At 46.0% G+C, this 12506-nt stretch overlaps 1 protein-coding gene across 3 annotated transcripts in view; it reads right to left on the reverse strand.

The window, feature by feature from the left end:
• Nucleotides 1-612: 612 nt before the first annotated feature.
• The window catches only part of LOC138566693 (leucine-rich repeat and fibronectin type III domain-containing protein 1-like protein), a 799167-nt gene continuing 787273 nt past the window's right edge, over nt 613-12506 (reverse strand). The window contains exons 5-6 of one of the 3 annotated variants that reach the window (XR_011301995.1): nt 9265-9605; nt 613-887 (exon numbers count right to left, since the gene is read on the reverse strand). The gene's annotated coding sequence lies outside the window, so the exon portion shown is untranslated. Of the gene's footprint in view, nt 906-9264; nt 9606-12506 lie in introns of all 3 variants that reach the window. The other 2 variants (XR_011301996.1, XM_069644277.1) reach the window with 2 other exon arrangements.

Consider the following 12506-nt stretch of genomic DNA (forward strand, 5'->3'; position numbering starts at 1 on the left):
TAGCAAACCGGCATTATCCTTGTTTCCATTGATGAACTCTACTACCCCTTTTTTTGTTGCCTCTAGCCCAACTTGCCTGGCTGCGTATTGCATCATAGGCATGCATTGTACAGCACTCTCTTGCCCCCAAGCTAGGCCTGTGCCGTGGAAAACCAATGACATACATGCATACATTGTTGCACACTCTTTGGGTTGCTTCGATCTGTAGCCCAACTTGTTGCCTAATCATCTTCCCTCTTCGTTTTCTCTTACGCTGGTCGATGAATTGATGAGGTGATCCATAAAATGGCAACTGGGCTACCTCAGCCGGTAACTACATTACTCACCTCTTTCAAAGATCCTATTGGAATGGAATGCCGTCGGTCGGAGCCACGCTGTTCGTGGGCTTCCTATTCCTTTATGCTTGTTCATTGGTATGAGCCAAGAAAGAACCATTTTCCTGGAAGATCTTTCACTTTGAGGCCTAAGATATGCAGATGTTCACACTCAAATTCCAGTTAATTATGGAATGCCACAAAACAAGATCAGATAATGTTTATAACAAAGGAAAAAGCACCCGCCTACGGGCAGGACCAACACAAGAATCGGAGAAATTCTCCCTACACAAGATAATCCATCTATATGGTTTATTACAAAATTTTAGATGCTTTAGAAAAAAGTACATACAGTATAAAAACTATAAGATTTAGACCACTGGAGAGAGCATATGAATACAAAAGTCAGATCTTCCAGAAAACCTGCCCAGAGCCGTGGCTTGGGTACTGAGAGAGCGCGACCCGCTGAGTGATCGGGTGGACATGTCGTGTGTTCTCGCATTAGCTCCTGATCAGAAAATCAATGTGTCCATCTGAGGCAGAGCGGGCGTCACGGTTCCCATGGAAACAGACCTGTAACAGAAACCAATACTATATTTAAGATTAGAAGCTAGGAGGGAAAGCTGAAAAACAATCCAGTGAAATGTGATTGGTGGGGGGAAGGGACAGATGCACAGTCTGGTGGGGGATAGGAGTGGGAACTAAGAGTGGCATTCAAGGACATCTACAATGGAAAGACGTTTGCATGGTTTTTGATTTGTAGATGGAGCCTTGACAGAATTACACACTTTAAAAAAAAATCTAGTCTAGAAGATGAAACCTTTCTGCCTTGACATTCACCAGGTCTGAGAGGGAACTCCGAATTTCCAAAAGAATATCGAGAAATAGACTGCAACATTTCAAAGAACAAATATGCTGAGATACAACACTTCAGAGAAACAGGTAGTGGCACAATCAGCATGATCGATGAAAAACTAGAAATAACTGTACTTAGCACATGTCAAACCCAACAACCGCGCAGCAGTGCACACTGACAGATTATACAAGGAACTACACGTATGCTAGTGTCATCAGCATCCCACTGCGAATCCACACCCACCAGCAGTCTTTACACAACAGCTTCCCTGATGCTCACTCATGTCCGCTAGGAAACCTCACCACCGCATCACGCTGTTCCTCACTCAAATTGGACTTACACGCCCCCCCACCCATTAATAATTACCACATGCAAAACATGTGGTGGGCTTGTCATCCTCAATGGAACCTCCTGGTCATTTTCATCACTTACTTCAATGGGTGCCTCAAACTTCAAAACTCTCTCAGCACCCTTTCCAAGGACACCACACTAATCTGGATATTCTCTGCCTCCCCACAATCACTGGGGCCATTAAAATGCCTCGCACACCAATGAGAAATTGGCCCACAGTTGCAAATGGCTATGCATTCCTTTTGAGAAACTGTTTGAATAGCAACAAAGGGGAAGTTGTTTGATAAAGTGTGATGCAATGTGTGCATTTTAAAGAATATTAATTCAGCGACACAAGTATAAAATTACTAGCTGCAGAGAAACTACTAGCCGCAGAGTGAATAAACTCATCGAACTGGCCCAAATTTGCCCAAAAAGAGGCCCACATTGACCAAAGCAACTGGCCCACACCAGCATTTTGTGTTTTTGGTTCGGCCATTGGCCTATTGCCCAATAGGCTAGTCCGAGCCGCCTGCACCTGACTAGATTCCAACCAATCCCCTCCCAAGTATTACTTGGCACCCTAAACCAACTGAAAAATGACCCAAGCCTTCAAGGAAATACTGATGGTTCACTTGTAACATAGTCCCTAAAAGCAGGCAATATGTTACTAATTCAGCATAACCTTATGTCAGACCACAGCTCTACGTGCATCCGCTTCTGCGGAAGAAAAATACAAGATAAATCTGCACACAGCAAAATCATTGGCACAAGTTCCGAGCACACGCAGATCCCACTCTTTTAAATGAAACACGCACTGTATACAACTACTCTATTATCACAGCCAACGTTTAGATCTCTCTGAAAATAATCACAAAAGCAAAAGATGAACGCAAAACCCTTTGTAGGACCGTCTGCCATTGCATCATGCCTCTATCACCTCAATCTGTACCAGATGAAATAAAGAAATAAAATCAAATGCCAGGAACAAATACTTAATCAAAACGATCAGCACCATTCACCACAACATCAACCCCATCAACTGCCCAGTTGGGAATCCCATCATGTCCGCCGTGCGATAGTAATCAAATGGCGGCTCATGTGTACTACTGGCCATAGAGGAACTTATCAGCATCTCCATCACCCTCAAAGCCACTACTTGAAATTACATCAACATCCCTTCCTCTGCTATCAAAATACCATCACCTAGAGACGTGAATCCGTTTCTAGCATTTCAAGTGGACGCAGATTCACAGCTAACATACGTTTCATTCACCCACCACCAACAATCAGCCTCCTATTTGGGACAACCCTATAGCAATGCAGCACCAAATACATCTGCACCCCTCTCACCTCCTACACGCCTCCCATTCAGGGTTCCACCACTGACACAGCACCAATAGCTTCGCTATCCAGGTTATCAATGATATCCCTGTGATGAGTGGCAAAGGGAACCCATGACTGCAGTTTCAGACAAAATGACCGAATAAAAAATACAGAATGCGTGATTTGGCAGAATTTTGGCTGTTCGAAAAATCCGACGGCCGAAAAGTTTGACCAAATCACGCATTTGGTGCTGGGGGCTGTAGCGACCCCTGCTCCCTATGCTGTGAGCAGGGGTTGTGAGGGTGTCCCCCGCAACTGTTCCGCAGTCCCCCCAAAAAAGTTTAGTATAGTAAAAAAAGAAACAAAAAAGGAAAGGGCCCTGTGGCGCCAGTTCCCGATCACAGAAGTGAAAGGGAACAGGCGTTGCAGTGACCAGCACGAGACGGAATGCAAGGTAAGTAGTGGTGTGGGGGGTGTGGGTAGGGGTGTGTTGGGGGTGTGGGTAGGGGTGTGGGTAGGGGTTTGGGTAACTCAGTAATGTTCAGGGGAGAAAAGACTGAAGATTATTTCGAAAAAGTAATCTCTGTCTTTTCTCCCTCGAACATTTCCGCTTTGGTAAATCAACCCCAAATCATGGCTGCTCCTTCTCCTTGACCGATCAATGTCCTTAGATGCTGTTCATTGCCAGGCCCACCTTCCTCAATTCCCTGACTTCTAAATTGGATTGTGTGCTACTTTCCTGTCCCATAGACAGCAAAGTGTCCAGCTGGAAAGATGCATATCCATCTTAGGTCGTACAGATGTTCAAGTTGAATTGGGTCTGACCTTAACAGCCCCAAATTGGTTTCCCTTTCCCTCAGCCGCTGTGCCCAATGTCTAGGGTGCACTGCTCACCTTCAAGGGACACAGCTGCAAGAAATCCCAAACAGCCTGTTGCCAACTGAGTGTCCTGTGGTATATGTATTTTCTATTAGCAACTTCCCAAGCCCATGTCGTCTTCAACATCAATGTATTGAACGCTTTATCCATGAGATTACTGTGTAGCACCTCAGACTCGCTTCAGAGAGTTTTCACCACGGCTGTCCATCTGAGCATAGGGCAATCTTGCACCTCATCACTCCCACATTGAGAGAGCTACACTTCCCCCCATTCAGGCATACAATTACTCCAAGACTTAGTGTACTGTCGCCTTATCATTCAACACTAAGAAACCAAACCGCCAAATAATTGCCAATGTCAAACCCCACAGACATGACTCCGTCCAGCCACTGGCAAGACATGAAGTCTAAAATATGAAACAATTAAGCAATAGGCTTTTATGACATATGTCTCCAGACTCCAACACAAGCTTCCTCTTAGCTGGCCCTCAACCTCGCTCCCTCTCTTCACCAGTTAAGCAAAGCTGTTCAGAGCCAACCAATTACCTGCATGTCCTACCCAAAAACAAGCAAACCACCCCATAATTGCTAATCACCTCTTGCACCTGCCTCCTACCTAGGCCTGCAGATACATTCCCATAGCTATCCACCTTTCAGTGACCAATGCCTCGAACTGCTAATTATGACTCCAAACTATCTGTTATCCCTTCTATACTGTGTACAATATCCTGTATGTGCATGGTAGTGCTGCAGCCTCCTGGGGCTACTGCAATGGTACAGCCAGAGGCCACAGTTAAATCTTAAATGGGAAAACATTCAAAGTGGAAGGACAATTACTGCAGCCAGGCACTGCACTATGTTCATTCCTGTGTCTTGTGAGCCTTGTATGCTTTTGAGGTTAATACCAGTAATACCATTTAAGTGAATACATATAAAATAGATTTCTTTAGGAGGATAATCTCTTATAACGGTTAAAGGGCAGGGTTAACTTGGACTTTCATTCTTTAGAAGGAGATACACGTATTCTTTTTTTTTTAATTGGTTAAAAATAGATTAGTGAAATTTCATTATAGAATTGTGCCTTGTACCATTCTTGTTGGTGGGATAATGCAGTGAGTCACTGTGACTGATGTGCGGTAGGCTAAGGTCGCAACTGCATATAGGGGTGTCTTGTCTTTAGGTTCCTATCTCAGTAAGCTCGCTCTTTTCTGCTCATTGTCAGCTCTTTTCTGCTCATGTGTGCAACTTTAAGGTAGCAAGTACCAATTCCAGTATGGTAGCTCACCTGGATAATGAACCGGCAGTAGCACTTTCCTTGCCCTCTGTGTGTCACATATTTAACTTCCTGATGAAGTAGCTCAGCGGGTTAAAGATATAACCTGCAATTCACAGTTTCCAAACCCATGTAAGCGCATCTTTGAGGCAGGGCGAGCTGTGCACAGCATGTATTTCGAAAGTTTCAATTCCAGTATGGTAGCTCACCTGGATAATGAACCGGGGGTAGCACTTTCCTTGCCCTCTGTGTGTCACATATTTAACTTCCTGATGAAGTAGCTCAGCGGATTAAAGATATAACCTGCAATTCACAGTTCCCAAACCCATGTAAGCGCGTCTTTGAGGCAGGGCGAGCTGTGCACAGCATGTATTTCGAAAGTTTCAATTCCAGTATGGTAGCTGACTGGGTTGAATACATGGTGCACAATCAGCAGGTCCCAGCTCCGCTGATTAGTGAACCTGCTTCCAAGATCTATGTGTAATCTTCCTGCCAGAAATTAAAATCCAGGGTTGACTCAGCCTTTCGTTCTTCTGACGTCACAGACAAAGAGATATAATTCTGTTATCTAAAGTAATGTAATACAAAGCAGCTTTATGTTGCGCTCTTCTACCATTTTTGGTGATCTTGTGTGTGGCCCTGAGCAGGGCAAGGAGGTGTTACTGGTATTAGCACCAAAAGTCAATCCAGAAACCCAGGTGCCTACAGCCATGTATTTTGGGTGAATGAAAAGGACATGCTGGCAGTGTCACGTTCATTTGTGCATAACATTTACCTAAGTTGGCCGCCGTGGAGCTGGAAGGCAGGGCTCCATGTGGATGCCCTCTTCCATTTTCATGATGGCCCGAGAGGGTGGAGCAGCGGTGGTGGTTGCGCCGCCACCACAGGAATAAGGTGAGTGCGAGAGCAGGGTTGGGAGGGACGGGAACCATGACTGGTCGGAAAGGAATCGTAGGGGGGAAAAGGCATGGTGGGAAATCAGCCATCAGGTTGCTTGGAAAGCGGGATTCAGCTCCCGATCCAAACAATCTGATTGATTGGCACCCCCGCCTTGGTGCTAATATCCAACATTCACCCCAGGGCCTGCAAATTTCACACATACCCCTGCGTCCAATGCTTTTGCCAGTGACATAGATACAGAATTACTTTTTGTCAGACGCTAACAAAGGGTTAACTTTCCCGGGCTTGTAATTACATTGCTTTTATGAGCTCTGAAATGTAGCTTTGTCTGCAATTGCTCGAGGAAGGAAAGTCTGTGTTCTATCCACCTGTTGAAGGACGCTCCTGGGTATGTTCAGAAACAAGCAGCGGTCGAAGTGGGCAGGAGGGGTTGGGAGAGGTGCTCCTCTGCTTTTCTTGTAAAGTTTTACTGTTCCTATACTTTTATTGTAAAAAGAAACCATTCCGGAATGGTTTAGTTTTAAAATAAAAGTGTAGGAAGAAGTTGAAACTTGCACTTCAGTGCATTGCACTGAACATTCCCTTAAACAGCAGATGTGTTTGTTTGAGGTTTTGGATTGCTCATGGGAGGGGGTGTGCCGTGGGGTTTGTGAGGAGTGGGGGCAGGCCAGCAGGGAAGATAGTTCCGCTACTTATTTTCGCACGCTTTGACCACTGGAAATAAGAGAAATTTGGCAAACTTGTTCGGTGTTTCCCAGTGGCATTAAAGAAAATGTGCCCCCCCCCCTGCGAGCTATGCTAAGGGAGCCCCCTCAACTCGGCAACAAATCACAGGTCACCCACCACTCCGGGCCGGCCTTAATTACCACGCGTGTGCAATACGCACAAATGTGCTGCTGCAGGGGTACACCACACACTGCACTAGGAGAATTATATAAATATGTGTTTCAATGCATTATCACACTTTCTGAGAAAAATTGACTAAAAGGCCAGAGCGTTTGCATTTATTTTCTAGGGTAACACCAATTCAAAAAATCCAATACATGCAAGTCACTGACAGTGCACAGGTACATTAATGCATTAATTCATATAATGTGTTGGTATTAAAAAGACCATGCCACAATGAAAACATTGACTGCACAATGTAGACCAATTTAGACACGTAATAACATATTACGGTAAAACATGCCAGGCCACATTGAGACATACCTAGACTGGTTGCACCAAAATGCCAGTTGAAGCAACAACACTTATCGTGGTTATTTGATCACAGATGGCCAGAAGAATATACCATGCTGCAGTAAGAAATGGGTAGACTGGCAGCACCCAAATGCCAGTCCAGCCCAGGTATTTACACTTAGCAGGACTGCTTTATCAGAGATGCCCAGTTAAAAAAGAAGCAAAGCCAAACTAAGAAATGACTAGACTGGCTGCACCAAAATGCCTCTCTAGCTACTAATACCATATATCATGCCTGGATATGGATGACGAATACGATTTATCACACAATCCCTGTCCCACTTCCCCACACATCACTTTTCCCTCCCACCCCTACCTCAACCACCACAATCAGCTTCTCAGCCAGGAATTACTTCCATGTCCCTTTTCCTTGTCCCAGTGCTTACGTATGAGGCTTCTTTCCTCATAGGTAAATACTGGGATGAGGAAGAGTGGGACTAGGAGTTATGGCGATTACAGGTTACTAAGCACGCCATTACTGCCATGTCCCTCTACCTCATCCCAGCCCCCCTCCCCTCCCCCCTCAGGACATGTGGTGGCGCCCCCCCGCACAGGAGGGGGTTCGGAGGCTCCCATTATGCCACTGGCGTTTCCTGAATCAAACTGCCCTGACCTACTCTAAATCAGCGCTCGACAGCTGGCGCCAACCTGGCGCAAAGGCCGCTGTTGATGCAATATGTAATGGCTGCTGCCACTAACCAGGCTGGTGTACTTTCCCTCGTTTAACTAACACGTGCTCATCTACTCCTCCACGCCGAGGAGACAGTGAACGACCTTTCTATTCCGTCAGGGGCTCATGGTCGTTTGCCCTTCTGATTCGTGATACATGTTCTATGCAATTTTAGGGGGGCCTTTTTTAGGATGTGACCAGGAGAGATACAGCACAAGGGAGCAAAGGGCCTGTTCCAGATATGCGGGTATGACGCCAAAATCACACGGTACATTCCTGTTGACTCCGAGAGGTTGGTGAAGCGTGCAGTGTGCAGTTGGATAAAATAACAGCTGTTATCAAGGTTCCATATCAGCATCTTGAAACTGCAAAGAACAAGCATTGGCAATGCCAGCACTTTGGGCTTTTATGTAGGCAGAGGAAAGTAACTTGACAGGCACAGCTGTATTGGTATTAACTGTCCATTGATAGTAGCAGGTTCAAAATGGTGCGAGTACCTGGGCATCTAATACCTGGGTACCTGGGTACCTGCCACATGCTTAAAATACATACAAAAGCCAAAACTGTTGGCTTTGCCATTTTTTTTAAATTATTTTTTTGCATGACTTCAGTGAAGGACACCAGAGTGCTTCTAAATCTAGTGGCTGAAGGGGGCCGGGTTAAGCCATTTTTATTACACCAGTAGGGAGTTTACAACTCCAATCAAATCATTACCTCTCAGAAGACTGCTCTGATAAAACACTGCCAGGCACTTTGAGTACAAAGTGAGAGCTCAAAGAGTTCCTATGAAGGGGTGTTTTGGTCGGGGACTGGCTGCAGGAACTGGGTGGCAATGGCCAAAGGGATTATCAGTAACTTGGGCAGTCAATGGGTGAGCAAATAACCAAAACACACCTACAGGCTGTGTGCTCCTATTATTAGCCCAAACTAAAAATGGAGAAAACCTTGAATGAGGACGAATCCCAAGTCATGTCATTGCTATCAATAACCTAGGCACAATCAAAGTAATAATGCCGGCTAAATGGGCTTTAATGGTTCTCCCGCCTAATGTATGCCCTGATTACTGCTACTCTTTGTTAACCCTTTTTTTCTTTCCTTATCCAACACTTGTACTGTTCCTAGCACCTCGCCACTTTCCCGCCCCTGGCAGCCCCAATACGCTTATTTTTAAGTGCCCTGTTCGTGGATCTTTTGCAGTTTGAAATGAGATATTTTTAGTGTTTGAGTGTTTTCTTGTAACTTTTTGATCATTTTATGTTTTTTACGCTAGAATTTGATTGGTTGCGGTTATTGGAGGCAAACCCATTATGCTTGACGTGCTGCTTGTGTGAATATTCTAATAGAATACATCAGACGATGCCACTAAAAGGCGCAGAGTTCATGATGTCGCAAAGTAGGGAGAGGAGCGGGGCGAGAAGGGAGGGGGTGAAGGGTGTTAATGCGCCATCGCAAACGGTCAGTCTGAGGCACTTACTCACCTGTCCAACCTCTCCCAGCTGGTCTTGTCACCATTTGAGGCTCAGAGCAGTGTCTGCGCCTTCATCAGTGAGAAAAGAGGCCCATGGGAGCAGGCGCGTGCTGAGAAGGGACGGGGCGGGCCGTGTCTCTGCTGTCCTGCGAACCCCGGGAGAGTCCATTACCGCGGCCTCGCACGCAGGGGCAGGCGCCAGGCGGGAGACCCCGTGGCGCTTCAACTTTCACCAGGGCACTTGATGATAAGACAGGGAGCTGATTGGCATGAAGGTAAGTGGGCAGTGCTTGGAGACCCCGCTGGTGGGCTGTCACTCCTGGGTCCAGTGGTACGAGGGCGTCTGTAAAACTGAAGGAGAAAAAAGAAGGGTCAGTGCCCTTGTGGGCAGAATCCATGTTGTCTGAAAGTCAAGGGCATGGGCATTTAGTATTCAATTATTAATTGTAGACCCTCTCTCGACTTTGCTCTACGTCCTCTTCTGTTGCTGATTTGCTCAGTGCATTGTGTTAGCGTGTGTATATGTGCACGTTTAAGTGAAGCACTGAGGCTGTTTCTGGTAAGTATCCCATTGTTGCATTGACCCTACACAATTTCCTGTGTGCCTTATGCTCTCGTTATGCATGTCTCTGTTTAGGGCAGAACTGGCATTCTGCCTTGTGCCCCCATTGCAGGGCCCAGTTAGTCGAACTAACCCTATGTATTCTACCCATTGCACTGGTCGTTAGAACACGTGCGGTGGTCAGTGGTAGTGTACCACACCATTGGCGACTCCTTTGAGCACTTACCTGTATTAACACGTACGCAGCGGAAGCTTGCTAATTTATTATACCTGTATGTCGTTTCTGATTGTTTTTGTAACTATTTCTCAAGTTCATGTGCCCAGTTACCCCAGGGTTACATGTGCTTTACAAATAAATAAACAAAACTAAACACAATGTAGTGCAACTGGGACCCGGGAGGGGGCATAGTAGGCAGGAAGGGAGCAATATGCATGGCATTATACAAGGGTGAAAATGCTTGCAAAAAGTCGTCGAACTGTTTACACTAAAACACATAAAGATTGTGGAACGCCGCTCCCCAGCGTTCTTGCTCACTTCGACCACTGGCAGAGGTAGACAGAGAATTAAGGGGTTAGTGGGACGGATACCTACAAAGAGGTGGTTTAAAGGTGGTATTGAGTCTAGAAGGAGCAAGCTGGGAAGTTGTACCTGAAGTGTGAGATTTTTGTTTCTGCTGTTTGGACATTAGGCAGGATAATGCTCCGAAGGTGGGTCGGATCCATAGGCCAGAAGGTATTCCTGTGCTTTCCCACCCATTTGTGGACTGAATCTGCATTAGTGCACTGTTCTGTATCAAGCAAACCCGTTTCAAACCCACACAGAATGTGAATGTATCACATTGAAACAAAGCACTTTGAGAAACTAAACTAAATCTCATTGTTGTGCAGTGTTTGGCTGTGGCCATGGCCAGGGCTGTTGCCCAGGGCAACAACGATTGTGAAAGGGCACTTCAGCAGCATTGAAGCTGTTTCTGTCATTTCGGATTTTTAATGCGCATCGTGCACTGAAGTATCTGCAATTACAGAGAGTTGATGACATTGTTGGCTGTTCGAACAGGACGTGATGTGTTAGCAGTGAGAAGATCTCTGAATATTGTACTAAACCTCATGCAAAAAAACACATCTGTGATTGAAATGTAATTTCACAGGGAACGAGTGTAAGAGATTGGTGCGAATTCGGGAAGCATCTTTACGGCAGAGCTCAGTGGGCGCACGGATGATGTCTGTTTCACTGCAGCCTCCCTCAGTCATGTCTGAAGACCTCGGGCTATTTCAGGTTCAAACTGCCCTCCTGGAAATTGTCAATTGACGGACCAAAGGGCAATCGTACCCCCCTCTGATCCGCAATCAGTCTCACCTGACTTAATCTCTATCCGAATGCATTCACTGGATATGTGTGTAATGATATGATAGGTTATTTATAACGTGCTTAATACCCAGAGGTTTCTAAGTGCAGTTCAGGGATCTAACCTGTGGTGCTCCGTGTTGTCTTGCTTCCAAGGCGAGCACGTTGCCCCTGAGCTATCTTCCAGAGAGGATGTCTGTCTCACTGTTCACTTTCACCATCACTATCCGGTTACACTTACTCCTCAGTTTCTCAAGACTCCGTTCAATGCATCTGGCATTGAGGCTTCTGCAGCCATCATGATGCCCCATGCAGGGGTGTTGCTAGGTCCGGGGGCTATGCTCATTTTGGGACTGTCGGGACTCGGGGCTAGCTAGCCTTTTTGGTTGTAGCACCTGAGCTTCTATCCGAGGCTACAAGCAAAAGACCTGGGGCTGTAGCCCCCACAGCCCCCCCACCCCAGCAATGCCTCTGGCCCCACGTACATGCAATGCTTCTTATCGAGGCAAGTCTCACTGCCAACACACACATGAGATACAAATACATACAAGAAAGGTCTAGTGTTCTGCTACCTTCAAGGACTGTAGAGAACATAAAACTCACATGCTCTGCCTGTGGAAAGATCGACGTTCTTGTCCCACTAACCCGGGTCACTAACACTCTGGTTCATTTTCCCACTGTCAAACCTCAAACTACTGTCCAGTCATTCATTATTCAGGAAGCTAATTAAGTCGTTCCACTCCCGCTGATCTCATCCTTTTAATTATTTATAAAGAGCAATCATATCCTCATGCTGCCATCGCTTTTCATGGCAAAGCATGTTAAAATGGCAGTCGTCTCTAAGTTCCTCAAGATTAAAAAGGTTTGATCTCTGGGCTTCAATCGTGCATCCTTTCGTCATGGTCAGATCATCTTTCTTTTTTTTCTGCCAATCTCTGCCACCTTCTTCCGCCCCTCTCGAGGCGATTGTGAAGCATTCATACTTTGGATCCAGGCGACAGATTCCTCACTGGGAGCTGCGGGCAGACACAGCAACATGACATCTGTAAAAGTGTGTACGGATAATTTGGAGCAACCATTTATCCCCAGGAAAAAGACCTGCCAAAACGAAGACACCAGTAATTGCCCCATCATGTGGTATTTGGTCATTTCAATGAAATGTTACATGGGGCAGTTCTGTGGAAGGCCGGACGCTGAGAGCACCTGTGGAAGACGAGCTGGAAAGGGAGGCTCCTGTCTGTATTTGCTGGTGTGCACAAGGACCTGATAACTTCTACCACGTTATAACTTCTACCAAGTTATAACTTATATCAGGTTTTAGAGAGCAGATGCCCGGCTGTAACCC

The sequence above is a fragment of the Ambystoma mexicanum genome, chromosome 2p (assembly GCF_040938575.1).
Source record: "Ambystoma mexicanum isolate Mex_15411 chromosome 2p, UKY_AmexF1_1, whole genome shotgun sequence".
Taxonomy (NCBI): domain Eukaryota; kingdom Metazoa; phylum Chordata; class Amphibia; order Caudata; family Ambystomatidae; genus Ambystoma; species Ambystoma mexicanum.